The sequence below is a fragment of the Entelurus aequoreus genome, linkage group LG12 (genome assembly GCF_033978785.1).
Source record: "Entelurus aequoreus isolate RoL-2023_Sb linkage group LG12, RoL_Eaeq_v1.1, whole genome shotgun sequence".
In the NCBI taxonomy this organism is placed as follows: Eukaryota; Metazoa; Chordata; class Actinopteri; order Syngnathiformes; family Syngnathidae; genus Entelurus; species Entelurus aequoreus.
Window position 1 is genome coordinate 22603461 of NC_084742.1, and position 17547 is coordinate 22621007.

Here is a 17547-nt window from a genome sequence, read left to right on the forward strand (position 1 = left end):
ACAAAAAAAAATAAGAATAACTAAAACGTTTTAAAAATTAAACAAGTGATTAAATTATAATCAACATTTCTATACATATAATCAATCATCAACCTTCTTTGGATATTGCAATAGAGATCCATCTGGGCTCGTGAACTTAATTCTAAATATTTATTTTGTTGAAGAATTATTCTTCTATAATTATATTTATAAAGGATTTTGAATTGTCGCTATTTTAAAATATTTAAAATCTCAGGTACCCCTTGGCATACCTTCAAGTACCCCCCTTTTTTGTCCGGGCGGAAACACCATACCCTCCTTTGAGAACTACTGGTTTAGCCTATAAAAAATCCTTTGTCTCATACATCATTAGACTGTACAACTCCTCTTTGGGGGGGCTAGGATGACAGGGAATGCAAAACAATAACAGTGCAATACTTTTTTATATCATGGTCATTAATGCCTAGTTTCTCTTATTTTACTGTTCTATTTTTATTCTCCTTGTAATATTTTTCTATTTTGTTTCCATTTATACCCTTATTAGTTACTGTTTACTTTTTACTTATTCTTCCTGAGGGAACTCTCCTGAAGGAATCAATAACGTTTTATCTGTCTATCTATCTATCTATTACTAACCCGAGCACAATTCATGACGTCATGCTCATCTTGCAGACAGTTATTTCCATTTAGTTTTATTCTCTACATGTATCTACATGCACCAATGTCACATAGAAATTTGCTTTCTTTGTTATTTATTTACATTATTATTTCTGGTTTACTTGCTGTCTGTTTACTTAAGTTCTCATATTTTGGTTTGTCTTCCTTCTGATTAGAATTTGTTTAACGCTTCTCTACGTTTTGTTTTGACAATGGCGACTCTTATCTGTACTTCTTCAGACTCTATGTTTCACAGTTTACACAGATGCCCTTAGATGTATTAGAATATAAATTTAACTTTTATTTTATTGTGTGTTTATTCCTAAAAAAATTAAAATGTCAATGTATAATCAATTTATCTGTATCAAATTTAAATTCAATATTATTAATTTATTTGTTGTATAACTATTAATTCAAAGTAACAGTGTGTCCTACTCTATGATGTGCGTGTGTTTGTCTCAACTTCCACACAGGAACTGGATGGATCAGATAAGCAGCAAGGCTGTTCAATACAATATATTACACACATAATTAATGACTAATGAATTTAACAATGCTTCAATGTCCCAGTCCGAATGTATGTATTGATATTTAAATGTTTATTTATTCATATACAGTATATTTTATTTTTCCTATTATCAAAACCAACCTGTCAGCCTTCTCTTCAGATTTGAGTACAGCTGTCCACTATGTATATTTATATATATTTATTTATTTATTTATTTTTGTATTCTTTAAACCTAGCTCAATGCTAAACTAATCCAATGCTATGCTAACTCAATGCTAACCTAGCTTAATGCTAACCTAGCTCAATGCTATCCTAGCTCAATGCTATCCTAACATTGTCACACCTCTTCGGCCCACGCCTCACGCAGCTGTCACTCACACAGCCTCGTCACACGCACACATCCCTTATCTTAAAATGTCTTCCAGCTGAGACTCCTTTTTTTCTTCTTTATATGCGTCACACAGTCACTCACACAGAGAATTTACCAGCACAGTTAAAAGTAAATGCAATAGACAACTATTTTTCTCATCCAGAAGCACAACTGTATCATATCAGAACCTTAATAATAAGAAGAACATTTATCATTCACTCTTAGATGGACAAATAGTCAAGTTTAAGGAGGGTATTCTGGACTTCCCTGCTTAGGCATCTGCCCCCGCGATCCAACCTCCGAGAGCGGAATAAGATAATTAAATGGATAGATCATTCACTCATATGTTTTCTGTACATAAACTTTGTCTACTTTCTCACACGCACACACATTTTAGACAATTTCCCAACTTTTACAGATAGCGGGGCTGTGAGAAAAAGCGTGAAGGGAAGTTGCGAGAGGGGGGGAGGAAAAGGAAGGGGGGAATTAAACCAGATAAGAAACCAGGTGCTACACAAAAGTTATTAAATTACGCATATATCTAAATGTACCAACATAAACTGACTCACTCAATACACACACATTTCAGCATTCATCATTATACACACACATTGTTAAATTACCATACCACCCCATTGTCCGGACAAATACAAACAACTAATGCACGCGTGCTTTTGTGGAATCGGCCGTCTCATATCACAAAAACCAGGTTCCATCATTGCTCATAAAACGGCGATTAACCCGTTTCATTGGAGCAGCACCTGCGTTATCCTTCCTGACCAACACGGATAATCGGCCTAAGGCGCTGTAGAATTACCAGGAATCACCCACCAATCCTACAGTACATCGTGTCTGGTCAGTCCATATAGTTTCACCAAGGCTCTACCATACGGAGCCCTTAACTCTATCCATCTATACTGCAGCAAATTTCCAAATTCGTGACAACTTGGCTCAGTTGATCTCCTTTACCGGAGTCACTGAACGATCACCTTATATCAGGCTTTTTACCCGGCTGCAGTTTCCACATAGACAGATACGTAGGACCTTCATAGACGTCATAAATTTGTGTGGGCCAAATGTCACACCAGTTAGCCAACCTTGCCTTAAATTTCGCTGTGTCCAACTCCGGCTAAGCCAGGGGTCGGCAACCTTTACCACTCAAAGAGCCATTTTGGCAAGTTTCACAAATTAAAGAAAATAATGGGAGCCACAAAAAAAATTTTAAATTTTAAATGAAAAACACCGCATACAAAGTTTAAATGCTTTGTGCTATGTTACCCAGGGGTCTCCGACACACGCATCGGCACGCACTTTAATGTGGAAATTTGATGTTAGTGCGGCCCGCGAGTTTTGAATGAATGGCGCTTGATAGCGTCATACTTGCCAACCCTCTCATTTTTCCCGGGAGACTCCCGAATATCAGGGCGTGATGACACTGCTTATGGCGCCCTCTACAGCCTGCCCAAACAGTGTACCTGCTCGACCACATGTAGAATGCAGTTTCAGCTTGCTCATGTAAGTGACAGCAAGGCGTACTACCTCAGCAGCCACACATCTTACACTGACGGTACCAATACCCAGAATCCCATGCAGCCCTAACTCTTCCGCTCAACCAACGCACGGAGAGGGGGGGGGTTGATGTGTGGGGGGATTTGGTGGTAGCGGGGGTGTATAATGTAGACCTGAAGAGTTAGGGCTGCATGGGATTCTGGCAGTGGCGTGCCGTCACTAGAGGCAGGGGAGGCACGGCCTCACCTGCCATCATGGAAAGAAAAAAAAAAGTAAAAAGAAAAAAAAATTAATTAAATTGTTATATGTATCCAGTAATTATACTAAAGTTATTTTCCATTTAACTTCACCAGTTTCAGATTATTTTTATTTTCACATTTGCCGTTCAAATACTGAGAAGAGACGGTGCGGTGATCAGCAGCCAGTTGAGGCACGTCACTGATTTGTGCCTCAACATGGATTGTGCGCAATGACTCGGCTAACTGCTGGCCTGCTGTGCAGTGAGACTGTATTGCTATATGAATTATATTATACATTTCCAAAGTTTAGTTAGCTGAGGTATATAATGTACAGTGTATTTTGTCAACAACTGTATGTGTGTAACGTATTTATTGTGCTGAGCGAACATAAAACTGGAGGCTCGTGCACCTCCGCCGCAGAATGCGTCGCCCGACGGGAGCGCCACACCAACCAAAGCCCACACCCAAACCCTCCACATGCAAGACCGAATCCACCCAAAAAAAGTCACTTAACAAGAAGCCAAAAAGTGCAAAAACAACAATGCTCGCGCTGCAGGAGCCGCGAACGACCGCAGGGACACAACATTAGGTACACCTGCACTGCAGGTTCATATGTTTGTAAATCTGACTGTGATAATGCAGTCGTGCCTCACCAGACATTAACCTCACCGCACGCCACTGGATTCTGGGTATTGGTTGTGTTGTGTTTATGTTGTGTTACGGTGGGATGTTCTCCAGAAATGTGTTTTTCATTCTTTTTTGGTGTGGGTTCACAGTGTGGCGCATATTTGTAACGTAACAATGTTAAAGTTGTTTGATACGGCTACCGTCAGTGTGTGGTTGATGAGTAAGTATGCTTTGCTGTCTCCTATGTGTGCAAGTAAAAGCAACATACAACATGTGGCCGGGCTGGCACGCTGTTTGTAAATGCTATAGAGGACAATTACTGCAGTGCAATTAGGGCACTCCCTTTATTTAGTAATTACAGTGTAAATAGGATTATATTTTCCCTGGGAGTTATCTATGAGAGACACTGAGATCCAGAAATCTCCTGGGAAAATTGGGGGGGTCGGCAAGTATGTAGCTGAGCCGCATCAGAGTGGTCAAAGAGCCGCATGCGGCTCCGGAGCCGCGGGTTGCCGACCCCTGGGCTAGCCTAATGTACTTTCAGAAAAAAGCATCCTCTGCCAACAACGACAGAGGATGAAGAGGTTAAAAGAAATTTTTCGTCTCACATAGTCTACGCTTCAAAAACACTCCAAACCACCAAAATTCTATCAACAATCCCCTTATGTTAAAAACAAGAAATCACAAGTTTTCAACAAACACACAGACAAATGATCACATATAAAACAACTCAATCCAACCATAATTTATCCCATTCCAGGTTGTTTTTGGAGAACCTGACTAAACCTATCTTTTATCAAAAATAGATTCAGCAATTAGTCTTATTGATCCGGCTCTCTCCAGGCAGAAAATGTTTACACTTTAAGCAAAACGCTTACCTTGTTATGTGCGCGTGCAGCACACTGTCTGCCTGACAGAGAGAGCGGGAGCGGCTGTCGACCTGTAGCTTCTAAACCATCCTGTTCGTGACGCCAATTTGTGTAGTGGATTGTCCGAAGCTTAAACAGGCAACAAAAGTAGTTTAGTACAACAAATTTATTTACCCATTATCAGAAGTGCAGGTTGAATTAAGTTAGCCGTGCAGACAGACCACATGTTACTCCGGAGTAAACAAGACACACACAAGCCAAAATCACTGTCGAGTTCCGGTCTTCTGCCATTTTTTATATGTCTCTTGTGCGTCATTGTTTGTTATCTAATGCGTCAATGTCTTTTTGTTTTCCCTATCTGTTCCATAACAACTCGAATCCTTTAGACAGTCAACACATTCTGTAGACAGGTTGGCTCGACTTAATATTCACTTTTGTCCCACTGGCACAGAATAGAAGAGAAATTAAATGAGCGTACATTCTTTTTAGACATGCAATATAGGTCAAAGGTCAGAAATTCTACTACATACCCGCCTTCCAGGGTCTTAAGACCCTGGACCAAAACAATTTCTGATGTAGACCACTAAGTTAAATCTCTACCACAGATAGAGGCAAAAACCTCAATGTTTTTATACGAGGCAAAAATTCCGTCTATGACCCTCCTTCAGAGCGATCGCTGTTACCAGCCTGCAGTAAAACCATCTCACAGAACACAATTAGTGGCCTACCCTTTGATTTAGTAAAGGAATAACAAATACTTTGATCATGAACATCATTGAACATAAATAGATGAAAGTATATAGACTTATGACTGTAAGACATTTGCAAAAATATTTTTCCCGGCATTTGCAATGAATGTAGTTACCAATAATGTTAATTATCAATTGATTTTGAACACACAACTGAATTTCGTATGAGTCCATGTTCGATTAGTGCTCGTATAGATGGCTCGGTGGTGCCTCAGGCTGATGGCCTGCCGACACCTCGTTGGGCTTTTGGCTGCCTTGGTGAAGAAAGAGATCCACTCAAACAGTCTGTCTGTCTCTTCTTGGGGTGTGGTTCAGTCCATTGGGCAGACTGTGCAATGGCATGTGCGCGCTGGCCGCTTTGGGGAAAAGCTGAGAAAAAGTTGGAGCTGTGGAGGCTTTGGGGAAGGCGGGGGCAGAGTATGGGGCGTGGGGCTTTGGTCCAGGCCTCCTCATCGCTTCGGCACTCCCGACACTTCTTTCCACAGCTGCTGGAGTCCTGGTGGACACATTGGCTGGCAACCTTAGTTGTTCTCGTCATCGCTGGCAAGGTGTTGTCTCTCCTCTCTGTTCCTTCCAGTCAGGTATCGGGTGTTGGTCCTTTATTGTCTTTGACCGTGCCCCTCTTAGCGAGTGCAAGGGAATCTGGAGTGGCTGCTTTCATCCTCAAATCTGCACAGAGGAACTGGCACACAAATTCTACATTTTGCAAACTTACCATTTTGGTCTCATGGTCTTTCCACCTTCCTAGGAAGCTGCTGGTCCTGAGAAGTGCTGATCTTGTGACTGAAGAAGATTAACCTGTTTTCTTAAATTAGGTGCCGTTGTTTGACCTAATCTTTTTGGGGAAACCATGTCGGGATATTAGATAATTCACAAAACATTTAATTACTGAATTGGCACCCTCCTTTGAGGTTGGGGTTGCTTCCGCCAACCACTGCAATTGTCAATCTAAATCATTACGTTCCTTTATCCTTGTACCGGAAACACGCTCAAACTTGACCCAATCCAAACTCACCTCCCCCCTCTGTCCCTCTCACAGGGACAGTGTTAGTCGTAGTAATAGTAATAGTAATAGTAGTAGTAGTATTAGTAGTTTCAGAAACATCCAAGAAAAAGAAAAGGCAGCTGATAGTCAAGCGCAGTAAGAACAGAGGCGGAGGACAGGTCATGTTTGAGGTCACTGTTCGCTTTTGCAATAGTACTTTGATATTTTACAACACCTAGTGAATTATTGTGGCCTCAATAATTCACTAAATAGTTGTATTTAATTTAGTCTATCTATGATGGGACAATGCACAGAAACATTAAGTTCAGAAACAGATATGTTCTGTACCAGATTATTTCTAAATAGCTACTTTCTATCTGTAGTCCCTGGCTACCTAAATTAAAGGGATCCAAAAATCAAGCAATAAAATTATGACACTAATTAATCATAATAAATATATACATTCATAGTAATCAATAATTAATCAAAAAATAATCATACTGTAGCATGTAATCAGATTAAGAGAAGTCCTAAAATGCCCCTTCATGGACACATTCTTAATATACAATACAACCGCACCTTATTTACATCATCACACAAAGACAATACATGCTCTTGTTCACATCTGTCATCATTCATAACAACAACCAAGCTTTTAACAGCCATACCTCACAATTTACAACAAAAATGCTCTCATAGATAAATATAATACTCATTAAATTGATGTGTCAACATAATGCCCATCTTAGTGACCGTGTGAGCAGCCTTGATTGCTCCAAAGCCACCTTTTAACTTCAAATATTCTATTCCTTTTGTTATAACGTGGAGAAGGCTAATTGGTCTGTACATGTTCTGGTCTTCTTTATTTCCTGCTTTATGGATTTAATCATAGTAGCAGTTTCTCGACGTGGTAGGGAAAGTGTTTTCCGTTATTGATTTATTTATCAATTGTTGTTATACGAGCAATAATACAATCCTTATGTTTTTAGGAAGATAGTGTCCAACCCATATATATATCTCTAGATCGTGAGTCTGATAATGCAGTGAAGATTTTGTTTAACTTTGTTTCATTTGTTAATTCTAAAATTAGTCCATCCTGAATAAATGACAATTATTTGCACTGATTTTGAGGGATTTTTTATTCAGGGTTTGTACAGACTGGATGAAATGTTCATTAAAATTATTACTTATGTCCAGACTGTCTGCGACAGTAGCGCCATTGATATTTAATGTTATAGTGTTGTTTCTTGTTTGCTCTCTTTCCGTAAGTTTGTATCTGGTTTTCCATAACTTTCTAATGTTCCCTTTTGCAGCTTTGATTAATTCTAAATGAAAGTCAGCCTTAGACTTCCGCATAAACATTGTAACTTTGTTCCTCCAAACTTTTAAAGTCATACGATCTGTATTTAGACCTGTTTTAATTGCTCTTATGAGAGCTGAGTCCTCATGTCTTTATTAGAATCCAAATTGTTTTATTAATCCAATGGTATTTTTATTTTACACTCTTCTTTCTGGTTTTGTATTCGTGTATTTACAGATGTTCTCTTTGATTTTTGTCATCCAATTGTAATTCTAGTAGGGCTGCTTATCATTTGTATCATGTAGAAGCCGTTTATAATATCCTTAAGTTTCTTTCTATGTGTTTTATTTAACCAGTCCAGATTAACGTCCTCCATGACGTTACTTCTTTCATACTATGCTGTTTGAGGATGTCTGAAAATGAATCAAGAAAAATGTCTTTATCTGTGGTCGGTCGGTATACTACAATTACCTTGAAATACATTTCTGAGGAAAATGTGATTTTAATTTCAACATACTCAAATTGATCTACTTTTAATGTTTTCCCTTTCATAAATCATAATTCCTTCCCCCTTTGTCACTCGATCTGTCTTTTCTGTAATCTTGTCACCCGGGACATTAATTAGAACGAAAGGTGTTGAGGGTTTTAACCATGTCTCTGATAGACAAGGTAATCCGGATTAGAGTCTGACAGTAACTGCTGTATTTGTTCAGTATGTTAGACATGCGATATAGGTCAAAGGTCAGAAATTCTACTACACTAACAAAGACCAAAAAATGTGAGCACATTACACCAATTCTTAAATCCTTACATTGGCTCCCTGTACATCAGAGAATTGATTTCAAAATCCTCCTGCTCACACATAAATCACTACATGGTCTAGGGCCGAAGTATATTACTGATATGCTCCCACTATATAAGCCCTCTAGATCACTAAGATCTTCTGAGACCAATCTGTTAGCGGTTCCCAGAGTAAACTCAAATCAAGGGAGAACATCATTCAGTCACTATGCAACAAATAGCTGGAATAAACTTCCTGAAGATGTCAGACTTTCCCCAACTCTGACTACTTTTAAAACTAGACTGAAGACTTCACCTTAGCTTTCAGCTAAATATTTTAATCTTTTAACTTTTAACGTCTGCACTGTTTTTATTTTTATTGTCTGCATTTTAATTTTGCTTTTATTTTCTTTCATTTCACTTTGTTGTCTGTGAAGCACTTTGAGTCTGCCTTGTGTATGAAAAGCGCTATACAAATAAAGTTGCCTTGCCTTGCCTTGCCTTTGAACAAGGTGATGTTCATGCATGGTTAATTTTGTGCACCAGTAAAAAATCATAACTTTGCCTTAAATTTGAAAACATTTTTTTTATTTTTTTCACTGAAGAATGGTTCGGTGAATGCGCATATGAAACTGGTGGGGTTCGGTACCTCCAACAAGGTTAAGAACCACTGCCCTAGGCTAGAGTCATATAATTTGGTATGTGACACTTGTTAACTGTTAGCATGCAAATGCTAACATGCTAGCAAGCTAACATTGGCATGTTAACTTTTTCAGGCTAATTTTAAATTTTTCTCTACTTCCACAGCCATGCACCTTAGAGTCATATAAATGGTATGTGAAACATGCTAACTGTTAGAATGCCAACGTTAGCACACATGCTATGTGTTAGCATTTTAATGTTAGGATGCTAATGTTTTAGGCTAGCTCTGTAGCTCATTTTGTACGGTTATACCCAAAACTCACAGATTTTGTCACTCGGGACCATCTTAAAGGTAAGCCGGCTTCCAGCGACCCCCGGCCAGAGGTCCAGGACACAAAAATTCTGCGGGAATTTTGTAGTTATTGTTTCACTTCTTTATATTTAATTTGTTTCCTGTTTTTTCCCTCACTTTGTACATGGTACGCAATTTAAAAGAAATGTTAAAAAGCCAGACAAAGGGCATGTTTCTTGCTCATGTTTATTTTAATAAACAATCAAACTGAGCATTTTTTCTTTTGTTTGGTGGAAAGTTGAACATTAAGTTATCCATCCATCCATCCATCCATTTTCTACCGCTTATTCCCTTCGGGGTCGCGGGGGGCGCTGGAGCCTATCTCAGCTACAATCGGGCGGAAGGCGGGGTACACCCTGGACAAGTCGCCACCTCATCGCAGGGCCAACACAGATAGACAGACAACATTCACACTCACATTCACACACTAGTATATAATGTAGTTTTAATGTAGCAAGCTACTTTTGCCGTGTAGCTTGTAGTGTAACTTGCTACAATTCTCTGGGGATAGCTTCCCCTGCAGCTTAGCTACATTTAATCAAGAGTAAATTGTGGTTTAGCTTACTACATTTTCCAAGTAGCTTGCCCATCACTGGTTTTATGGACATGACGTAAGTATATATGTAATGTAATAACAGACACATTTATAATAACATTTAATATTCACATATTTTGATCATTTTAACCATAATTTTATGCAATTTAATGCATTTTATGTATTAATTTAAAAAACGCATCATGACTTTTTTTTTCTTTCTTCATCACTGATTAACTTTATGGGAGCCAACAAACATAACAAAACATAATTGACCTGGCTGCTGTCATTAGGATGCCGACTGCTGGGATGTTCAAATATTCCCATTTGTGACGACTGGGTCGCATGGTGATGCGTGGTTCATTCTCCCAGGATGCAAATCAGACGGGAACAAAGAAAAATATGCTCATAGCACAGAAGGCAAAAACCAAAGGGGCTAGCGTGGGAGCTAGCAAGCAAAAGAGCCTAGCGTGGAAGCTAGCACGAATCAAAATTGTCATCGACTGTTGCATAAAGCAAATTAGGAAGCCAGACCGAGTGAGGCAAGGGCATAGACTAAATAGCTCTCTGATTAGTGCCCGGGCAACAGGTGCGCGTCCCGAACACTAACCAGAGGCAGGTGAATGTAATCTGCCGTCATGGCAACTGAGACACACAAACTCAAAAGGTGCTGAGAACACAAGTGATCCGGGCAGCGGATCATAACAGTACCCCCCCTTAAAGGACAGATTCCAGATGTCCCTTGGAAAAAATTAAACCCAAAAAACTAAGAGACAGTTCAAGAGTCAAGGGAGGGCGGATGGAGGACTTGGTGGTGGGTCGCCAGGCCTAGTGTCCCCGAATCCACCGGGGACGAGTCAGGTGAGGCGAGCGACCACGGAACGGCCACATACGTGGCCGCCTAGAAGGTGGGCGTGAGTGGCACCAGAAGTTCAGCAGTCGGAAAATTCTGCACCTACGTCCTGGGTGTCGCTGCTGTCTGCGCCACTGGCGTCCATCAATCGACCCCCGAGAGAGCCGCATGCAGGCGCCTGATGGCCGCTTGCGCAGCCGGTCAGCTGGAGGTCGCGGAGGCAAAGATGAGGACGAGAGCGGTGCCTTGGGAAGGCCCGCCGAAGAAAATGGCAGCGCCGTGGGAAGGCCCGATGGAGACGAGGAAGGGGGCGGCGCCTTGGGAAGGCCTGCTGGAGACGAGGAAGGTGGCGGCGCCGTGGGAAAGCCCGCCGGAGACGAGGAAGGTGGTGGCGCCGTGGGAAGGCCCGGCGGAGACGAGGAAGGTGGCGGCGCCGTGGGAAGGCCCGCTCGAGACGAGGAAGGTACCTCAGGAGCTTGAACGGCAGGCGAAGGAAGCAGCCGCGGAGCAGGAACCGGAACTGGAGCTTGCCGAGGTGCTTGCCTTGGAGCTGCGACGGGAGCTTGCCTTGGAGCTGCGACAGGAGCTTGCCTTGGTGCAGGAACAGGAACTGGTCGTGAAGCCGGTGCTGGTGTGGAAACCAGTCGTGGAGCTGGTGCTGGTGTGGAAACCAGTCTTGGAGCTGGTGCTGGTGTGGAAACCAGTCTTGGAGCCGGTGCTGGTGTGAAAACCAGTCTTGGAGCAGGTACTAGCCGTGACTTTGGCGGAGGTGGCCTGGCTGAGGGTTGCAGCTTGGCATGCCGAAGGACTGGTGGTGGTGGCCGGGCCGGAGGTTGCTGCCTGGCTGGGCGCAGCTGTGCCAAACCACTAGCACAGCTACCAGCACTAGCCCCCCCCTCAAGAAGCGGATACCAGAAGCGCTCCTTGCGGTCTGGAACCGTCTTTAGGGGTGGGTGGAGGTAGGTCAGGAGGGGGGTATATTCCTCCCCTTTAAATTTTCCAAAATGTCTATTCACACCCCCCACTTGAGACTGGGTGGGAGCACAGGGGAAAAAGTATGTGCAGTGGGCGGAGCAATAGTCACTGGGGGCGGAGCCAAAGTCACTGGAGGTGGAGCTTGAGTCCTGGAGGACAAGGACAAACCTGGTGAGCGGGTCTGTAAAAAAATCTCTTGGTAATGTTTTATTTTGGAATTAGAAGGCGGCTGACAAAAAGAAGCAGAAGATAGAAAAAAAATCTTGGTCTCTGACGTCATCAAAAGTGGGCGGAGTGACGTCATCAGGGGGCGCCAATGGAATGACGTTATTGTTGCCAGCGTCCAGGTGACTGACAGCCCAGTCGGAGAAATGTTTGGCAAAGTGGTCGATTGGGTTACCAAACATCTGAGGAGGGGAAAGAATGCTTCATAATCCTCATGAAGAAACGGAGCGAGGCTCATTCTCGCCAGTTCCAGATCCTAAATGGCAGTCAAAGTGTCCCAACTTTTCAGATTATATTCTCAGCCATTTACTTTTCAGGTGATATGCATGATTAATGATCTACAATAAATTTACAGGGAGCAGGGAAGCAGCAGACCACTCGGTGATGTAAACACAGGGACACACTGAAGTGTTCACAGTCGCCGCTATAAATAGTTTGCCTGCGTTAGTGCTTATAATAACAATATCACTAATACTTGGTTAACATTCAAGTCACAAAATGTAAATTGAGTTTTTTTTGGCGCTTTTTGAATGGTTATTCATTGGATTATACGGGCAAAATAGTGGAGCTCCCTTTGGCTCCGCTGTAAGCAGACTTTTATTTAGATTTTTTTAATATTTAGAATACATAAAAAACAAATGCATTCGTCGTTATGACTTTCATAATGGATGTGAAATTCCAAAAAAGTGCAGTTCCCCTTTAAGCAAGGTGGGTGTGTCTGCAGGCTGCATGGGAGAATAATACAAATAAGAGAAATAAGCGCAAATTCAATCATGTAAAAAAAACCTTAAGCGCAAATTCCAAGCATAAAATACATGTAATTTGATAAATAAGTCACTTCCTTAACTTTGGTATTAAAGAAGTTACAGTAACTTTTTTTATGCTGTTGCTCCCACTTCAGGCCATTGGCATGTCTTCTGGCTGGCAAAGTTACTGTAAATAACCGAGGTAAAGTGCAGAAAAAAGTAGTAGATAAATAAACGGCGGTCCATCGGTACATTATATAGATCGGTTTACTGGGAAAATTCCCGGTCCACCCAAAGGCCAGTCCGCCCCTGCAATGTCCATGCATCGAAGATTCTCTGCAATCCTATTTACTGATGCGGAATCTAAATACACTCTATAACTAACATTTACAAAGTTATGTGCTGTTTAGAGGCTAACTATTAGAACTTAAAATTGAAGTGTTTAAAATAGGTTGTGCAGTTTGAACTACACAATTTTGTTTTGCGTAACTTTAGAGATGTATTATTGAGTCAGTCAAAAGCATGCACTTGGAACTTCAGTCATGCAAATAAATATTATACCTATAACGCAATAAAACAATCGTTAATAATAGTGGGAAAAGTAATCTCTTAAATTGGGAATCTGAATTACCGTCATGCAATTTAAGGCTGGTACACATGAAGATGTTTTAAATCCTAAGAGATTTATTTTCTGCTGCAGACACAAACTAGAACATGAACTCAGGACCTTTATGTCCCGGTGGCAATGGACTACATCATGAAGTGGCCTGAAGCCTACGTCCTCCTTGACCGGAGTGCCACCACCACAGCTGAACAAGTGATCAACGAGATGTTCTTCAGGTTTGGTGCACCAGAAGAGCTCCACAGCGACCAGGGCCGGAACTTCGATGCGCAAGTCTTTGCTGAGGTCTGCCAGCGCCTGGGGTTTAAGGAGACCCGCACGACGCCGCTGCATCCGTAAAGCAACGGTCTGGTTGAACGCATCAGCCGCACCCTGGCCACTAGAGGTGGGAATCTTTGGGCACCTCATGATACGATTACGATTCGATTATAAATCGATTATTGATGCATCTTTAATTTAGGTATAATAATGCAGTTTTACATTCCTTTTCGTTTCACTAAATAGGCGTTTATCATTTGCAACTTTTAAAAACAGTGCATTTGTAAAATGAAACAGTTAAATGAATTCCCATCACACATTGAATACGTGCAAAATTGAAACATAGGTGCCCTAAATAAAGGAGCTGGTCGGATCTCTTGGTGAGGTGGCTCGCTGCAGTCAACCAAATTTTAGAACTGTCTGCATTACTTTATTTACAATAAACAAATTGATTATTGAGGTTTACTAATTGATTTTGTAATCGTCCATGTCTGAATTGCAATTAATCTAAACAACGATTACACTTCTTGCCATCCTCACCAGTCGCCAGCTCCTTCCACTGTTCCCGTCGGCACACCAAATGGCGATCCAAGAGTCGATGAATTAGGGAACCCTGGCAATCCTCATGTTCGGATGAGAGTTGTGAACCCCTAATGATATGGTGTTTGGGCCTTCGCCTGAATCGGAGGTGGATGGCGAACCCAGTCTGAACTACTAAGGCAAACTACAAGACCGACCGTGGGGGATGCACCTTGTGGCCCGACAGACTCTGGACGAGAACGGCGGCCGCCAGAAGAGGGCTTACGACATCTGCTGAAAAGATGAGGACTTTGCCAGCAGCGTGCAGGTGTGGGTCTACTGCCCAGAGAGAAGAGAGGGCTGTCACCTAAGCTGATGAGCCACTAGATGGGGCCGTGCACAGTCCTTAAAAAAACTCTCCGACGTGGTTTAGCGGTTTCAGCGGCGTAATCGTGACTGGCTGGCCCCATACCAGCTTCTGAAGGTGAATGTCATGAGTGTTTAAGGAGTTTAACATGTTCTTCAACTTAAAGCGACTGCTACATTCCGTTAAATTAAATGTTAAGTTGTTATTAGGTTTGAAAAACGACATCATTTATTTATCATAATTTTTTTTTTTTAAATCACAAAATTTTTTTCAATGTTTTAACAATTTAAATATATTTTGGGGGCTTTGTACACGCAACAGTAGCAAAAGCTAAAAATGATTAATATCTTCCTTACAAGAGAGTGTCAAGTGTTCTGTGCTATCAGAGACAAAAATTAGAGGCGAAGTTAAGATGAATGTGTGTGTTTTGTGATGTTCCTTAACAAGCTGCACTGTGCTGCCTTTTTTTTTTTTTTTTTTTTTACATATTTTTTTGCACAAAGTTAACCACACTAAGCAACACTTCTATTTTAGTGATACAAATGTTTATAACTGATAAGAAAAATAAGAGTAATAGTTGACAAAAAAAAAAGAAAAGATTAATGATGATATCCTATGATAGACAAATATTTATTGATATATTCGACTTTTTTAATTTAGTAATTATGTGTGTTTTTTTAGAAATATTGAAAATGAGCCGTGTGGCTGGCAAAAAACATAAGATATTTATTTTCTGGGTTTGAGATGTGTGATCAGTGGTCAGGGTGCCATTCTGCAGTACATAAAAAAGAAGGCATGGGTAAGAACAAGTACAGTAAGAACAATGACAAACATGTAGAAAATGTGGTTGTGAGTGTAATGAAGAGGGCGAGTCTAAATAAGACGCAAACGCTCGGAATGCTTTGTCCTTTATCTGTTGGTGTCAGATCTGACCAAGGTTGGCCCCATTTTGTATGTTTCACATTTTACATTAGTAAAGCTCAAGTATTATTTGTTTTGGTAACTCAAGCGTAAACAAAAGTTGACCACTCTAAGTTATGGAAATAGAAATAGCCCGTTTTAGGGTTAAACTGTTGAGATCAAGAAAACCCTTAATGAACTTGATATGGTTAAGTTTTTTTTTTTTAAGTTGCAATTTCAACAACTGTACACATGTAAAATTATGTTCATGTCCCTAAATAGTAATACCAAAAGAAATAGTTATTTTTAGGGTCAAAGTGATGCTATTTAATAATTTTTAGATTTCTTTTAGGACTTTTTTTCAACAGCATCTAGTGTTAAACCATTAAAGGCCTACTGAAACCCACTACTACCGACCACGCAGTCTGATAGTTTATATATCAATGATGAAATCTTAACATTGCAACACATGCCAATACGGCCGGGTTAACTTATAAAGTGCAATTTAAAATTTCCCGCTAAACTTCCGGTTGAAAACGTCTATGTATGATGACGTATGCGCGTGACGTCAATCGTTGAAACGGAAGTATTCGGACGCCATTGAATCCAATACAAAAAGCTCTGTTTTCATCTCAAAATTCCACAGTATTCTGGACATCTGTGTTGGTGAATATTTTGCAATTTGTTTAATGAACAATGAAGACTGCAAAGAAGAAAGTTGTAGGTGGGATCGGTGTATTAGCGGCTGGCTGCAGCAACACAAACAGGAGGACTTTGAGGTGGATAGCAGACGCGCTATCAGACGCTAGCCGCCGACCGCATCAATGATCGGGTGAAGTCCTTCGTCGCACCGTCGATCGCTGGAACGCAGGTGAGCACGGGTGTTGATGAGCAGATGAGGGCTGGCTGGCGCAGGTGGATAGCTAATGTTTTTAGCATAGCTCTGTGAGGTCCCGTTGCTAAGTTAGCTTCAATGCCGTCGTTAGCAACAGCACTGTTAAGCTTCGCCAGGCTGGAAAGCATTAACCGTGTATTTACATGTTCATGGTTTAATAGTATTGTTGATTTTCTGTCTATCCTTCCAGTCAGGGGCTTATTTCTTTTGTTTCTATATGCAGTTAAGCCCGATGTTATCACGTTAGCTCCGTAGCTAAAGTGTTTCGCCGATATATTGTCGTGGAGATAAAAGTCACTGTGAATGTCCATTTCGATTCTCGACTCTCATTTTCAAGAGGATATAGTATCCGAGGTGGTTTAAAATACAAATCCGTGATTCACAATAGAAAAAGGAGAGAGTGGGGAACCCAATGAGCCAGCTTGTACCTAAGTTACGGTCAGAGCGAAAAAAGACGCGTCCTGCACTGCACTCTAGTCTTTCACTCTTACGTTCCTCATCCACAAATCTTTCATCCTCGCTCAAATTAATGGGGTAATCGTCACTTTCTCGGTCCGAATGGCTCTCGCTGCATTGAAAACAATGGGGAAATGTGAGGAGCCTTTTAACCTTTGACGTCACGCTACTTCCGGTACAGGCAAGGCTTTTTTTTATCAGCGACCAAAAGTTGCGAACTTTATCGTCGATGTTCTCTACTAAATCCTTTCAGCAAAAATATGGCAATATCGCGAAATGATCAAGTATGACACATAGAATGGATCTGCTATCCCCGTTTAAATTTAAAAAAATAATTTCAGTAGGCCTTTAAACCATCGGCATGCGAAAGGTATTTTCATTATTTAAATAACATTCCTAATTGCAAGAGAAGAAGAAAAATTAAGTGCATCTTTCTAATTAGTAATAGAAATAGAACAAGTCTGGGGCAGGGTCAAATTAATGATCTTTATAAATAAATAGGTAACATTTTTATTTGTATATATTTTTTAAGAAAGTAACTTTATCTGATTCTAGTGTTAAAAGGAAACAGCACTTTTTGGGATGTTTTCCTATTATTCACAATCTTTATGTGAGACAAGCACACATGTT